The sequence below is a fragment of the Lutra lutra genome, chromosome 16 (assembly GCF_902655055.1).
Source record: "Lutra lutra chromosome 16, mLutLut1.2, whole genome shotgun sequence".
NCBI classification, from domain to species: Eukaryota; Metazoa; Chordata; class Mammalia; order Carnivora; family Mustelidae; genus Lutra; species Lutra lutra.
In genome coordinates this window covers 9,853,379-9,868,349 of record NC_062293.1, presented here as the reverse complement: position 1 = coordinate 9,868,349, position 14,971 = coordinate 9,853,379, and the positions used below count along the sequence as shown (strand labels likewise).

At 37.5% G+C, this 14,971-nt stretch overlaps 1 long non-coding RNA gene across 1 annotated transcript in view; it reads right to left on the bottom strand.

The window, feature by feature from the left end:
• Positions 1-14,597, bottom strand: part of LOC125086737 (uncharacterized) — a 46,984-nt gene extending 32,387 nt beyond the window's left edge. The window contains exons 1-2 of the long non-coding RNA XR_007123253.1: positions 14,531-14,597; positions 12,429-12,553 (exon numbers count right to left, since the gene is read on the bottom strand). This is a non-coding gene — a long non-coding RNA (uncharacterized LOC125086737). The remainder of the gene's footprint in view (positions 1-12,428; positions 12,554-14,530) is intronic.
• Positions 14,598-14,971: the final 374 nt, after the last annotated feature.

Here is a 14,971-nt window from a genome sequence, read left to right as displayed (position 1 = left end):
CTTAAGGCCAGCAACTAGAAAATACTGTCGTATCAGATCTGTAAGCAGTAGCTCCATCCCAAAGAATGGAAAGGTGAATTAAGTTGGAGGTAGCTAACTTTTTAATTGTAGAATAATCAATTCAAGAGGATTTTAGTTACGGAAGTTCAAATCAGGACCTGGGTTTGGATTTGGGATGGGAGAGGTGGTGTTGCAGAGTTTCTAATATTTTGAACTGGTTTTACTTAACAGAGCTAAGTCTGCATAACATTCTTCTTTGCTCTTCTTTGATTTTGTATTCTTTTTATCATATTATAATGTCTTTGGGAGGAAAAATGTGTCAATAGGAGCTAAAGCATTTGGTCATTTGTGATTTGGAGTAGAGATGCTGAGATACAATGAAAATGCAATTCTGCCCTTCGTCTCCAACTGGGTGACAGAAAAGAATGGACTCAGATAGCTACAGTGCCACATTGTTGCTGTCCTGTGTACTGCATCTGTAAACTATATGGGCTATCCTTGGGAAATACGTCAAGGTACTTCCTCTTGTGTAGTAGTTAATGAGTGGCATGGGGAGGCCAGAGGGCAAGGCTATCTCTCTGGCTAAAAGGTGGGTTTCTATGAGGCGCATGGGCATGGCAAGCTTTGAGGTTCCTCATTAGATTATTCCTGAAGATACCAGCTTGGACCATGACTGTTTTGGGCCCTAAGAGTTTCTGTATCTAACTATTGTCATGAGTTATTCTTTGTATTTTCTTTTCCTTCCATATGTTCTGATGCAAGACATCTCAAAAGGTGCTTCATGGGACATGGGAAAACAGAGAAACCACCCTGATCATACCCTCCCGTGCGAGAATGTGGATACAAGAGAGAATAGGGACAGCACTGGAAAAGGCAAAACCCAACATCTTAAGGAGAAACGGAGTTAAATATGGCAGACTTCTTCTCCTCATGCCTCAATAAAATCACAATAAAGTTAACATAAAAAGAAGATAACCCACAACTCCCCTCCAAAAAAAAATTGGAGAAGACTCAAATGCAATTCAGAAATTTCAACAAGCTTTAAAGAAACTGCAGATTCAGAGTTCAGGAAGGGAACAGACCTGGCAGTTTGTAAGAATTTGCAATCTGAGTCTGATGGGAATTTGATAACGAAGTGTTCCAACTGGCCCTGAAAACCTCCTAAGAGTTAGGCTACAGACTATGGATACTATCCAGAGGTGGGGTAAGGTGGAGTGCTGAGTATACAGAAAAATAGTTGAATTTAATACAGTTTGGACTCCCAGAGGCTGCAGAACCCAATGACCACCTCTTACCCCCTTCCTTGGAGATTCTTTGAAGAAATTAAATCTGAGAGGTCCTAGAGACACAAATTCAAAAGCAGAGAACCAATATGTAATGAACCATGGTCTCTATGGTAGACAAACCCTAAGGGAAACCTACCACTCCCACTGAGTCTTGTCTTCTTGCTTTGGCCAATAGGATATGGAATGACATGGGATGTTACTCCCATGATTATGTTACATTATCTAGGACTCGGTCTTAGCCGGCTGGAGCTATAGAGACTCCTCCTCACTGGCCTTGCAGAAGCAAATTGTCACAAAGTAACTAGCTATGTTGAAGGAGCCCATATAGCAAACAACTGTGAGAGGTCTCCCTATGAATGATAGGCAGCCTCTAGAAGAAACAGGAGCCTCAGTTCTGAAACAACAAGGAAAAAGAGTTCTTCCAACACTGTGAGGGATCCTGGACGTAGATCTGTCTTCAGATGAGCCTCTGATAAGACCACAGCCTTGGACTTTAGCCTGTAAGCAGAGAACCTGGAGCAGAAGATTCAAACGAATCATGCCCACACCTCTGACTTACAGAAACTGAGAGATCTTAAATGTATGTTGTTTTAAGCCCCCAGGTCTGTGGTAATTTGTTATGCAGCATCAAGAACTGATACAGTCTCTCAAACTCTTTCCCATATCCTCTACCTGGAATACAGAAGTAGAATCCCAACTCAACAAACTGAAGATTGAAGGATTGTTTGCTTTAAAGCCCAAGAGGTGTGATTTGCTTGCACAGAGGAACTTAAACTAAAAGGCCAGCCACAGTCTGATCATCCCACATGCAAACCCATTAACTAACATGCATCTTGTACATTATATGTATGTAACAGAATTCCAAAGGGTTTTTCTTGAGTTACATGAGAGGATCGCCAAAATCTTGAATGAGAATTTCCAATCTGAAGTTATCAACAGATTAAAGGTATCCAGAGAAAACAGAGGCAATTCGAGTGAAAGAAAGAAGAAAGAAAAAGGAAGAAAGAAAGAAAGAAAGAGAGGGAGGGAGGGAGGGACAAAGAAAGGGAGGGAGAAAGTGAAGGGAAAGAAAGGAAGGTCAGGGAAGAAGAGGGGAGAGGAAGGAGAGAGATAAAAGGGAAGGAGGGAGGAAAGAAGGAAGCAAGGAAAGAAAGAACGAAGGAGAGAAAGAGAAAAAAATTAAACTAAAGGTATCCAAAGGTAATTCAGGACAAAGAAGGAAGGAAGGAAAGCAGCAAAGAAGGAAGGAAGGAAAGAAGGAAGGAAGGAAGGAAAGAAGGAAGGAAGGAAGGAAGGAAGGAAGGAAGGAAGGAAAGAAGGAAGGAAGGAAGGAAGGAAGGAAAGAAAGAAGGAAGGAAGGAAGGAAGGAAAGAAGGAAGGAAGGAAGGAAGGAAAGAAGGAAGGAAGGAAGGAAGGAAGGAAGGAAAGAGGGAAAGAAGGAAAGAAGGAAGGAGGGAAAGAAGGAAGGAGGGAAGGAAGGAAGGAAGGAAGGAAGGAAGAAAAAAAGAAGAAGGAAGCTAGAAGTCATGTTCTTATTTAAAAAAATCAGATCCTTACACCTATTTTTTTTTTCAGATATCCTTTTGATGCTCAATTATATCTGATCATTTGCTGGCTAGGTATTATAATTTCTTTATAAGGGCAGAAAAGAATTTTTTTTCCCTTTATTAATTCTTCCTGATTTGGAGATCAATGTTAGTTCAAAACACAAGTCATTTTAATTTTGTCATAACAGAAATCTAAATCAAAAATCTTTTCAAAGCCACATGATTTTTTAAATGTCAAACAAACACACAACCAAATTATAATTTTTAATCTCTGATAGCCGAGGGCTGAAGGGAATGTTAGGGTAAATGAAAGGGGTTTTGCAAGATATTCCTGAAGGAGGTATTTTTAAATGTACTAACCTTGTGATATTATATGTCAAATGTATTATAAACTTTGCTGTAATCTTCTCTGAATGCTACTTTTTAAATTTAGCTCCAATAAAGCATAAACTGCTAGAAGATTTGCTAATTACAAATAAAAGGAGAAAGTTTTTCTGTTCAGTCTCCACAAAACCTTGCACCTCTGTTTTTCATCTCCAGAAAAAATTCATAATGTTTTTTTCTGAGAAAAAAATACTCTGAAATGTTGAATTAGATAATCAAAAAGGTTCTTGATTATAACATTGTGATGATGATTTCCAGCCTGTATGATAAAAATATATAAGGGTACAATAATTAGATAGATGTATACTTACCTTTTTCCCAGAGTATAAAAATCAAATTAGAATTCATTGGAAAACTCCTGGTCTCCTTTTTTTTTTTTCTTTAATTAGTATTTATACATTATTTAAAGTATTTTCCATTTTTATATTTGGTTGTTTTGATTTTGAGCCCATCATCTGATCTACAGATTGTGAGGTCCTGGCAACAATTTAACAACCAGAAAAAGATCAATAAAGCCCTGCTGCGTAGTTTTTACAGATTTCCTACAGGTAAATACTCTCACAATAGCCTATTTTAAGTGATCAACATGCTGTCACTGAATGCAAATTTGGGAGCAGAGGCTCACAATTGGTTCTCATGAGCCAGTGCAAGTCAACCACAATATACCATTGTGTTTAACCAGTGTTTCTCATATTACAGGCCCTTTGACTCTCAGATGCTTTCATTTAAATATGAATATATGTTTGATTTTAAAATGTGAGTATGTATAACATTTCCATAGAACTTCTGCCAGTGGATGACATACATTTTTTTTTTTTCTGGTGGTGATTTGAAATATTTAAACTATTTGTGATTTCATGCAAAATAATACCAGGATTATTTGGATGATTTAATGTTGTTGGTGCTAATGGAAATGATCAAAATTAAATTTTGAAAATTAAAATTTGCTTCATTTTCTCTTCAAGATTTCTCTAACTCCAGAGCATCAATATACACATCTTTCTAATCTCTAGAAAATATGAGAGAAGTGTGATTTTATGAAATTGATAGCATTTCCCACATTGTTTGGAGTTTTAACTATATAAAAATTCAGGTCTACACAAGATTCGTAGGCAGATGAAAAAATCAGAGAACATGATTTGAACGTGGCCTGATTACAGAACAATTCTATGATGACACAAACTCCGAAATTACCAGGCCTAATTTTTCCACATTCTCTTTCCACTATTAACCAAGGTGATCTAATGATGCTCCTGGTTTCACTTGTGCTCTTAAAATTCCTCATGATTCTTAAAGTTAAATGGAAAACAGATGTGGAAAATGGTGGTACACAGAATTCTTGTGTACTAATTAAGACTGATATATGACAAAGAATGCACCTGGTGATCTCGGAAGGAAAGCGAGACAAGTTTGTCCCTGAGAAAGTCTACCTGTTTCCTATACCTACATATTATAAGTCAGCCCCCCACCCCCCAAAAGAGACTCCTATGTGGACATGTGTTACAAAAGATTTGCTGGGGAGGGTTCTTGAGACCATCGCCTGTAATGAGAAAAGAATGAGGGGAATGCAAGTGTATCAAGGGCTTTGGCCAATCCCAAGGAAAGCTTGACAGCTGGAATGGTCCTTATAAGATGCCTCAAGTCAAGGCAAGGGAGTTAGACCTGATGCACAGAAAAGTCACTGAACATAGACTGTCCCAAGGGAGGAGACAAAACCTCTCTTCAGCCAAAGACAGTCCTAGGGAGGGACTCAGCTGTGTCAGCAGGTAATCCTTCCAGCATCTAGAATGAGTACATGGAAGTGGGAAGGCTGAGGATCCTGTTTAGAACAAGTACAATGTCATTAAACCATGAGCCTCTTTTTTTTTTTTTTTAAGATTTTATTTATGTATTTGACAGACAGAGATCACAAGTAGGCAGAGAGGCAGGCGGAGAGAGAGGCAGGAAGCAGGCTCCCTGCTGAGCAGAGAACCCGATGCGGGGCTCGATCCCAGGACCCTGAGATCATGACCTGAGCGGAAGGCAGAGGTTTAATCCACTGAGCCACCCAGGCGCCCCTAAACCACGAGCCTCTTATTCTAGCTCTCGTTCTTTTCATTATTAATATTCTATTTCAATTTTCAATTTTTTCAATATTTCAATTCAAATTTTTTGAAGCAAAGTAGATCATAATTTGACTCTTAGTCCTTCACGTCCTGTTTGAAAATGAACAGTTTCTCTACATGTAATTATTTCTAAAGCTGTTTTCTTAGGGAATAACATCCCTTGGTGTAAGATGTTAAAGCCAATGAACGCAAACAGGTAACAGACACAGGATTAAAATGGGTACTGTGGGGGCAGCTGGGTGGTTCAGTGGGTTAAAGCCTCTGCCTTCGGCTCAGGTCATGGTCACAGGGTCCTGGGATTGAGCCCCGCATCGGGGTATCTGCTCAGCCGGGAGCCTGCTTCTCTTCCTCTGTCTGCCTACCTCTCTGCCTACTTGTGATCTCCGTCTGTCAAATAAATAAATAAATCTTAAAAATAATAAAATAAAATAAAATAAAATGGGTACTGTGTTAGAGGGCATGTTTCACTTTCTGTGTTTTTATAAATAAATTGGTTAGAGTATGATTTTTATTACAGTCCATCATGAATGTCAAAAGTAGAAAAAGCCCTTTGATGTTTCTTAATGAGGTGAATCCAAGCCATTTACATTCCAGTTAACTTACATGGTAACATCAGTCGGGTCATAAATAGTGGGTTGTATTTCACAGGAGCTAACCATAATCTTTTAAAATTAAGATTTCTCAAGGGTACATCTTGTGAACTAGCTCTGAAGCCTTCTTGGTAACAAGAGAGGGAACAAGTATTAATTGGATAGGAAATGGAATCCAACATGGATTACAGCTTATATTCTTAGAGTTTTCAAGGTGAATGTCTTGCAGACATATCCTCGTTTTTGTGCATGTTGAACAAGAGGTAGCCAGGAATTTACTTCTTCAATATGCCTGTATTAGAACCTGTTTTATTGAGCTGGTGTGTGTGTGTGTGTGTGTGCGTGCGCGCACACACGCGCACATGCACATTTGACGATTCTGGCTTCAGTCTGATCTCTCAGAAAAACTAAATTAATGGATATAAACCTACACTTTTCCGCTATGTAGCAAATGTGATTTTCAAAGTGGGGGAAATAACTATTTAGCTTAATGTGGTTAAAGGATTTTAGGGTAGATAACAGCCACATTTTCTACTTCTCTTTTTCTTTGCACACTGGATTCAATGTTAACCTCACTGCTTTCTAGATGAAGCATATGCAACTTAAAAAATTATAGTTCTTGACACATAAAGGCTTAAAATAATTATTAGTGATATTCTTTCAAAGCAATTTAATAATATCATCATTGACATCTTAGATCATCATAGATAGCCTAGAATCCTGAATTTTGCCTGAAACAGCATTTGTTCCCAGGTAAATTACTGACCATAATAATCCATAGTGTTCATCCTCTTTGTATATGCATGTATACAGTTTTTCTTGATTGGGAAAAAATTTGTGTAATTTATCCAAATATTCCTAATGCATCAATAGAAATATTGTCAACATCTGGTGGAAAACTCCCATCAGAAATTAACTACAATAGTGAAATATTACATTTGACCATTTCCCAGAATCCACAACTTTTATCATGCTGATAATAGGCAATTGGGTACTCAGGATATTGAGACAGAATAATTTCCTAGGCATTACCCTAGGGGAGGAAAACAGATTTCCATTGGGCCCAGAGCTGTTGGAAAGGAAACAAAGAATAAAATTTCCTAGTCTATCTCTTTCTCACTTCTAAAATGTTTAAAACCACAGTTCTCTATCACCCACAGTATTTTATTTTGATTCGAAGTATATTATCTACATATCCTCTATATGTTTACTAATTACCTCTCTAGTTGTTTTAGAAGTTATTGAAAGAGGGATATTTAAAATTCTCTATAAATACTGTTGGAACAATTGGATGCCCATATGGAAAAAAAAGGAACTTTGAGCCATGTTTGTGCCATGTACAAAAATAAACAGAAAGTGGATCATGGACCTAAATGTAAAAATGTAAAACTGTAACATTTCTTAAAGAATACCTAGAGGGAGAAAAAAAATACAACTTTGTTATAACTGGCTTTGTAAAAATTTCTTGAACTCAACACAGAAACCATGAGCCATAACAAAAATTGATAAATTGTACTTTATCAAAATTAAAAATCTCTGTTCTTCATAAGACATTGTGAAGAGAATAAAGTGACCACAGACGGGCAGAAGATTTTTGCAAATCATGTATCTGATATAAAGGACATGCACATCAAGAAGTTTTGAAACTCAAAAATACAAAAGCAAACAGTAGATTTTTTTTTAAAAGGGGGAGTATTTAACAGACACCTTACCAAAGAAGGTACACAGATAAGAAATAAACACATGAAAATTTGCTCAACATTATTAGTCATTCAGAAAATAAATTTTTAAAACGCCAAGGACTATGACTCCATACCTAATAGAATTGCTAAAATTCAAAGACTGGCCATACTTGGTTTTGAAAAAGATGTGAAATAATTGAAACTCCCATACACTGCTGGTGGGAACATAAGCAGATAGAACCACTTTGGAAAAATCATTTTGCAGTTATTTAACCATTTAAAAATAAATCTATAGTATAACCCAGCCATTCTACTTCTTGGTATTTACTCAAGGGAAAGCACGTACCCATATAAAAACATGTACAGGAATGTGCACTGAAAGATCCCAAACTAACAAAAGTGCCTTTGTCCATCAACAGAAAAGTGGATAAAATAATTGCTACATATACATAATGTTCTAATATAATATATTATTATAAAATAATATATGGTGTATATAATTCTATGATTATTATATAATTATATATTATTATATTATAACATCTATATGTACAAAGTTATTTATATGATGGACTATTACTCAGTAATGCAAAACAATGACTATTAATAAATACCACAACATGGTTAAGTTTCAGTACAAACGCGCAGAATGAATGCAGAAAGACAAAGAGTACCACTGTATGATTCCGTCCATGTAAAATTCTGGGAAAATCACACTGAAATATAGGAACAGAAAAGAGATGATTGGCTACCCGGGGATGGGAATGGGATAGAAAATGTCAGGAGAAGGATTATAAAAGGTACAGGAAAAGTTGGGGGCTTCACATATAGTTCATTGTCTTTATCATGATAATTGTTCTATAAGTATCTAAATATAGCAAAATTTATCAAATTGCAGATTTCAAATATGTTCAGTCAATTATACCTCCATAAAGCTATAAAAAATTTGGAGAAGAGGTTGCCATTAGGGGAGAGGGAGGAGTCTATGATTGAGAAGGGCTTCTGGGATGTAGGCACATTCTATTTTTTGATTCAAGTATAAATAACCCAGGTGTTCTTTTTATCATACTTCATTCAGTTGAATACAAAGTGATTTTATGTTTACGCACTGTTTATCTGTTAATTATATGTCATAACTTTAGAAGTTTAAAAATTAATATACACATTATCTTTTGAAACTATAATTTCAAAAAAAAAGGTAATTACCCTTAAGACTCATGAATTCATGAATTCTATCACGATTCTTTAATGACAGGTTAATAATTAAATAGTAATACTTTTAGGGGCGCTTGGGTGGCTCAGTGGGTTAAGCCGCTGCCTTCAGCTCAGGTCATGATCTCAGGGTCCTGGGATCGAGTCCCACATCGGGCTCTCTGCTCAGCGGGGAGCCTGCTTCTCTCTCTCTCTCTCTCTCTCTGCCTGCCTCTCCGTCTACTGTGATCTCTCTCTGTCAAATAAATAAATAAAAATCTTTAAAAAAATAGTAATACTTTTATAATTATTTCTTAATAGTTGTATAATTCCTTAGTAAAAGCCAACCTGGACCTTAATATGTAATATACATTCCCCTTTATGTGAGCTTATAAATTATTTTAAGTTTCTTTTGGAAATCGAAATTGATTTTTACTTTACATTCCTATGCAAACTGCATTTAAAAGATAAACCAGGAAACTACAATTAAATCATATATCTCCCAGCCTCTTTAGTGGTCCACGCATCATGGAAATGTCTGTTCATTTTTTCCAGTGGTGCTGCTAGGTTTATGACAACATTCAGGAGACTGGCAACTGAGAAGAATGCAGCATTTTATTGTATGTTATTTTTATGGCTTTACCATATTCTGTAGCCATTAGGTACAGTGACTCTCTCATCCCCTGGGGTACAATATTATATTGGTTGTACGCATTTATCTTGTCTCTGGTGGTTCATTTTCTTTTCCACCCATGGTGAATTTCCTTTCTGACTTCCCCATTACATATAGGAGTCTTTCCATTCAACTGTTCAAAAGACGGTCTATATGAAGAGCCCGGGAGAAAGTTTGTCTCTAAAAATGACTCCAAGAAAATGTCCTCAGTAGTCAAGGAGAATGACTATCATGTGTACAGAATTTAGAAGGGGGAAAAATCTTATAAAACAGTAGCATCCATAAAGCAAAATGAGAAGCACATCCTGATGTTAGGAAGGAAAAACATAGCAGATTAAAAAGAAAGAAACCTTTGACACAGGGATGGGGGATGGCTTTCTCAGGGATGGTCCTGGTCTGTGGCACTGAAGAGTGTCATTTTTCTTCTGAATTCGCCCTGGGTCTTACGGGTACATGATTATTTCCATTTTAAAATAGGGGATTTAAGCCAAAGAGTCTTAATGCTGAACGCTAACAACAGAGAGAATTGGATTCACCGTGGAGGTTTGGATTTTTATACTGTGTATTTTGGACACACAGTAAGATCAATGGCTATACTAAAACACAATCTACTGTGGCCTAATGAGAGAGAACACACAAATCTGGATACAGGAAAAGAGTATCCCAGGGAACAGGTCCCTTTAGACTGAGAACTAGCATGCACACTTCAAATGGTAACATTTCCCATTTGCACCATTCACAGAGTCATAGACTGAGAAAGACATGTTCAAATAAATTGTGAGCCATTGTGAACTTACTCTCCCCCCCCATTACCTTTCTTTTATGCATGTTTTTCATTTAACTATGTACAATCATCCTTTGATTTTTTTCAGCCCACATTTGAAAAATAGTTAAATAGAAGGTCTGCTTGAGGCTTTCAAATTACTTCTCACTTAAAAAAAAAAAAACATGTTAAGCAAAATGACTAGGTAAACCAATTTATGTGTTTTGGGCAACATGGGTCTCAAAGATACTTTTCATTTACCCAATAAAATAATTTACCTCTTTTGTTTATGAGGGAACACATTTCACTTAAAGGATTCCCAGGCATCTCCCTACAATTCGGTGGTTTCTAATTTTTTCCAGCTGTAATATCTTAGTTGGGGGGGCTGGTTTTAATAGGCTATACCAATTCTCAGAATTACACTGTCACTATTTGCAGATGGCATGATACTATATATAGAAAGACCTGTGGTCTCCACCAAAAATTAGAAGTACTAAGTGAATTCAGGAAAGTTGCAGGATACAAAGTTAATACCCAGCAATCAGAAATGTCTTTATACACTAATAACAGAGTATCAGAAATAGACATTGAAAAGACAATTCCATTCACAATTGCACCAAAAAGAAGAAAGCTCCTAGGAAGAGACTTAACCCAGGAGGTGAAAGGCTTGGACTGTTACAACTATAAAACATTAATGAAAGAAATTGAAAACAACACAAACGAAAAGATAGCCCATGCTCACGAAATGGAGGAATTAATATTGTCCAAATGCCCACACCACCTAAAGCAATCCACAGATTAGATGCAATCTTTATCAAAATACCAGAGTGGGGCACCTGGGTGCCTCAGTGGGTTAAAGCCTCTGCCTTCAGCTTGGGTCATGATCCCAGAGTCCTGGGATCGAGTCCCGCATCGGGCTCTCTGCTGAGCAGGGAGCCTACTTCTTTCTCTCTCTCTTCTCTCTGCCTGTCTCTCTGCCTAGTTGTGATCTCTATCTGTCAAATAAATAAATAAATAAAATCTTAAAAAATACCAGAGCATTTTTTGCAAAACTAGAGCAAATAATACTAACGTTTGTCCGGAACCACAAATAACCCCCATTAGCCAAAGCAATCTTGAGAAAGAAGAACAAAGCTGGAGGCATCACAATTCCAGATTTCAAGATACTCTATAAGGCGGTAGTAATCGAAACAGCCCAGTACTAGAACAAAAACAGACCCTTGAATTAACTGCTTTAAAATGGCAATATATGTGTCCACAAACATTTCAGAGCAACATGAATTAGAGAGGCAAATGTACATTCATTCTTATTTGAATTGTTCAAAGACAACAACAACAAAAAGACGCATCACTTATGTCTGATGAGGGTGACATTTGATACCAATTAACTTCTTATTAAATTGAGGGGGGAAAGGTTGATATTTCTTTGTGATAATCCTACAGGTATTTATAACTCCTGGGCAATTTTCACTACTTTGATTTTTTTAAGAACATATGACATATGTTAGAAAATGCATTGAATTATATTACTTTATATATATATATATATATATATATATATATATATATATATACACATATTTCTTCTTACTGAAGTTTGCTCATGTACAATGCAGGTTTTTTTTTTTTAAGATTTTTTATTTATTTGCCAGAGAGAGAGAGAGCAAGCGAGTACACACAAGCAGGCAGAGAGGCAGGCTGAGGCAGCGAGAGAAGCACGCTCCCCGCTGAGCAAGGAGCCTGATGCGGGACTCAATCCCAGGACCCTGGGATCATGACCTGAGCCGAAGGCAGCAGCTTAACCCACTGAGCCACCCAGGCATTCCGTACAATGCAGGTTTAGATATAAATGATCCCTTTGCCTCATTTTCTACTTGAAAATCTAAGCATGCAACATCATTTTTCATCAGGTTTATGCAAAAGTCAAAACTATTCATTCAATTAATGGGTTCAATATTTCTATCCCAAAAATTTTGCTGGAATGGAACACAGATCTTGTGTTTCATTTTGAAAATAATAAAATAATCCCATTGTTCCTAAAATGTCTTCCGAAGAGTTCCCCCACCCCATAACCATGACTTGTGAAAAATACCATGAGTTTGGCAACAGTTTTCATCTTTTCTGGAGAAAGAGAGGGTGGGGAAAGCATATATTGTTTCTAGAGTATATATTTTTTAGTATTTAATAAATAATAAAAGGAGACTGACCTTTCTCTACCAGCATTGAAGGTGTCAGTGTGGAGGGGGGCATACCCATACATCTCTAGAGGAAATCCATTTTTAAGAAAAGAATGTTGGATGACTTCAGGTATGATTTTGTCTTCAGGGAGACCCTAGAGAGGGACATAATCATAATGGGGTCATACCGCACAACAGGTCTTCCTAATCAGTCAACTGTTAAAGCAAAAAAAATGAGATACTGTTTCATGCTAGCCAGTGTTTACTGAAGGCCTAGCTACATTGTTTTAAACCCTTGAAACATCACAGGCAAGGTCAGTCTTAATATCTCAATTTCATGGATGAACAGACAAAGGGTTCAGAGCGGTGACATAGTTGTTAAAAGAACTGGGTTTTGCTTCCAGGTCTGTCTGGCCCCATATCACATCCTTTTCCCATTTTATTATTCCTATTGCTTCTCACTTTGAAAGCAATATAAAGAAGCTATTTTAAGAGTGGGTGAAGAGGTCACTGGACTTCAGCCTCCCTGTATATTAATGCACAAAGAAATAAACAGAAGGACAACAACCAAAGAATATACCCTTACAGCCAACATCCAAAAAAGAAGCATCCCAAGGGGGACCCAAGTGGATGCCTTCAGCTTTCTCAGAGTTATTTCACGAATGTTCTTTTTATAGGAAGCTGCCCTCAACTTTTTAAAGAAAGTAATTACAATTGTGATGGCGATGATGTTGAAACTTTAGAATTTTTTTTAATTAATTAATTTATTTATTTGACAGAGAGAGAGAAAGAGATCACAAGCAGGCTGAGAGGCAGGCAGGCAGAGAGAGGGGGGAGCAGGCTCCCTGCCAGAGATCCCAATGCTGGGCTTGATTCCAGGACCCTGAGACCATGACCTGAGCTGAAGGCAGAGGCTTAACACACTGAGCCACCCAGGCACCCCTGAAACTTTACATTTCTAACCAATCTAATGAAAGCTTTGAAATCAGCCCCGATGCACGAGAAATCTTGTAAGGGAACACATGTCTAGAACACATGTCTACAAGCCTACTCTGATTACGTAACAATAGCACCGATGATAGATGTACTGAAACGTGAAACAATAGGTAAAATTCAAGGGACTTGCATATGTCATTTGTGCCAAATAAAGCACCGAAACATGGAACGCCTTCATTTTTAACTGATTTCTTTAAAAAAAAAAAAAAAAGCATATCTTGTTGCAAAGCTGCAGTGGTTATGGTATCAGAGTATCATTACTTTATAAGCACAACCCAAGAAAATGATGAATAGTAGAGCAGTCAAATCCGTGAAATTGTTTATCTCTGAGAGATCATGTCTCGACCCTCGTCTAGCCTTTGTTTTAATGTTGGCAATTTTTTTATGGATCGTAAGGTTTTTAAAGCCATGTTTTATCTTATGCCAGATATCGGGACTATTGTTATTCTATTCAGTTCTCTTTTCATGAATTCAGAAAAATTTGAAAATAAAGAGGTTAATTAATTTCTGATGTCTTACAACTGATTGACACAGTCCAAGAGAAAAAGAAAATACATTTTTTCCAAGTTTAAAGGCCTGAGATGGGATTTCAGAATCAAACGTGCCTGCGGATTGCTTTTCAATGGTGGGCCTTGCTCTGAGACTGTCCTTTTTCCATTCACCATTCCAGGATTTTTTTCCAAAAATATCCTGTGAGGTCCGAATGGTAGCCAGCATTCTGTCTTTGGTTGATGAGCCTGTACATTTCCCAATCCAACACTTCTCCTAAAAAAGAAATATAGAAAGTATATTGCAATTAATCGTAATGGGGGCGTCCTACAATGTTCCAAACCCTTGGAATCTTGCCAGATATTCTCTTTTATTCCTTGGTTGAAAGCAGAACAATCAAAACCTTGGGAAGGAAAAGACCCAGCAAGCTGCTAGGAGACTCCTTCCCAATCTTAATCCCTGGGCGTTATTGTGTTTTTATGCCATTTAAGCATATTTGTTCATACTAACAAAGGCTTTTGAAAGTGCAACAATGTTGCAAAACACGTGTTCCGCAGGCCAAACATCACTTTCTCTTTCTCATATGGTGAGGCTCCCTCTGCATCTGCTTCTATACCTAGTCACTTGTTTCCCAGGGTCTGCCTTACCTCTCCTGCCTCTGTTTCCAGCTGCACTCAGGGCTGGCATGTCCCTGCTTCCCCTACTTCTGCACTGTTTTCCTGTCCCTCTTCCTCTGTCTTTTCTAAGAATCTAGTTATTTATAATCATTGTTGCATACAACGTGGAAACTCAAAATGGCCATAGAGTCGGCCAGCCACTCCTCTGTTCTGAAGCCCAAACGGGTTCATTCGACCACAGCCTCCCTGGATGTTCCTCGGGTTCTTGACTTCTCAGTTTCAGGGAGGCTGCTTGGCCCCGATGAATTTTTGGGATAAGTGACAACAGCCTTCCCTAAGCTTGAATTTACTAAGTGTCTAACATGCTGGGTGCTGGGTGAGGACTTGCAGGCAGTAAGGAATTATATCATACCGTCCTTACCCTCAAGACTCATTAGCAATTCAAAACAGATAATTTTAAAATAATAATAA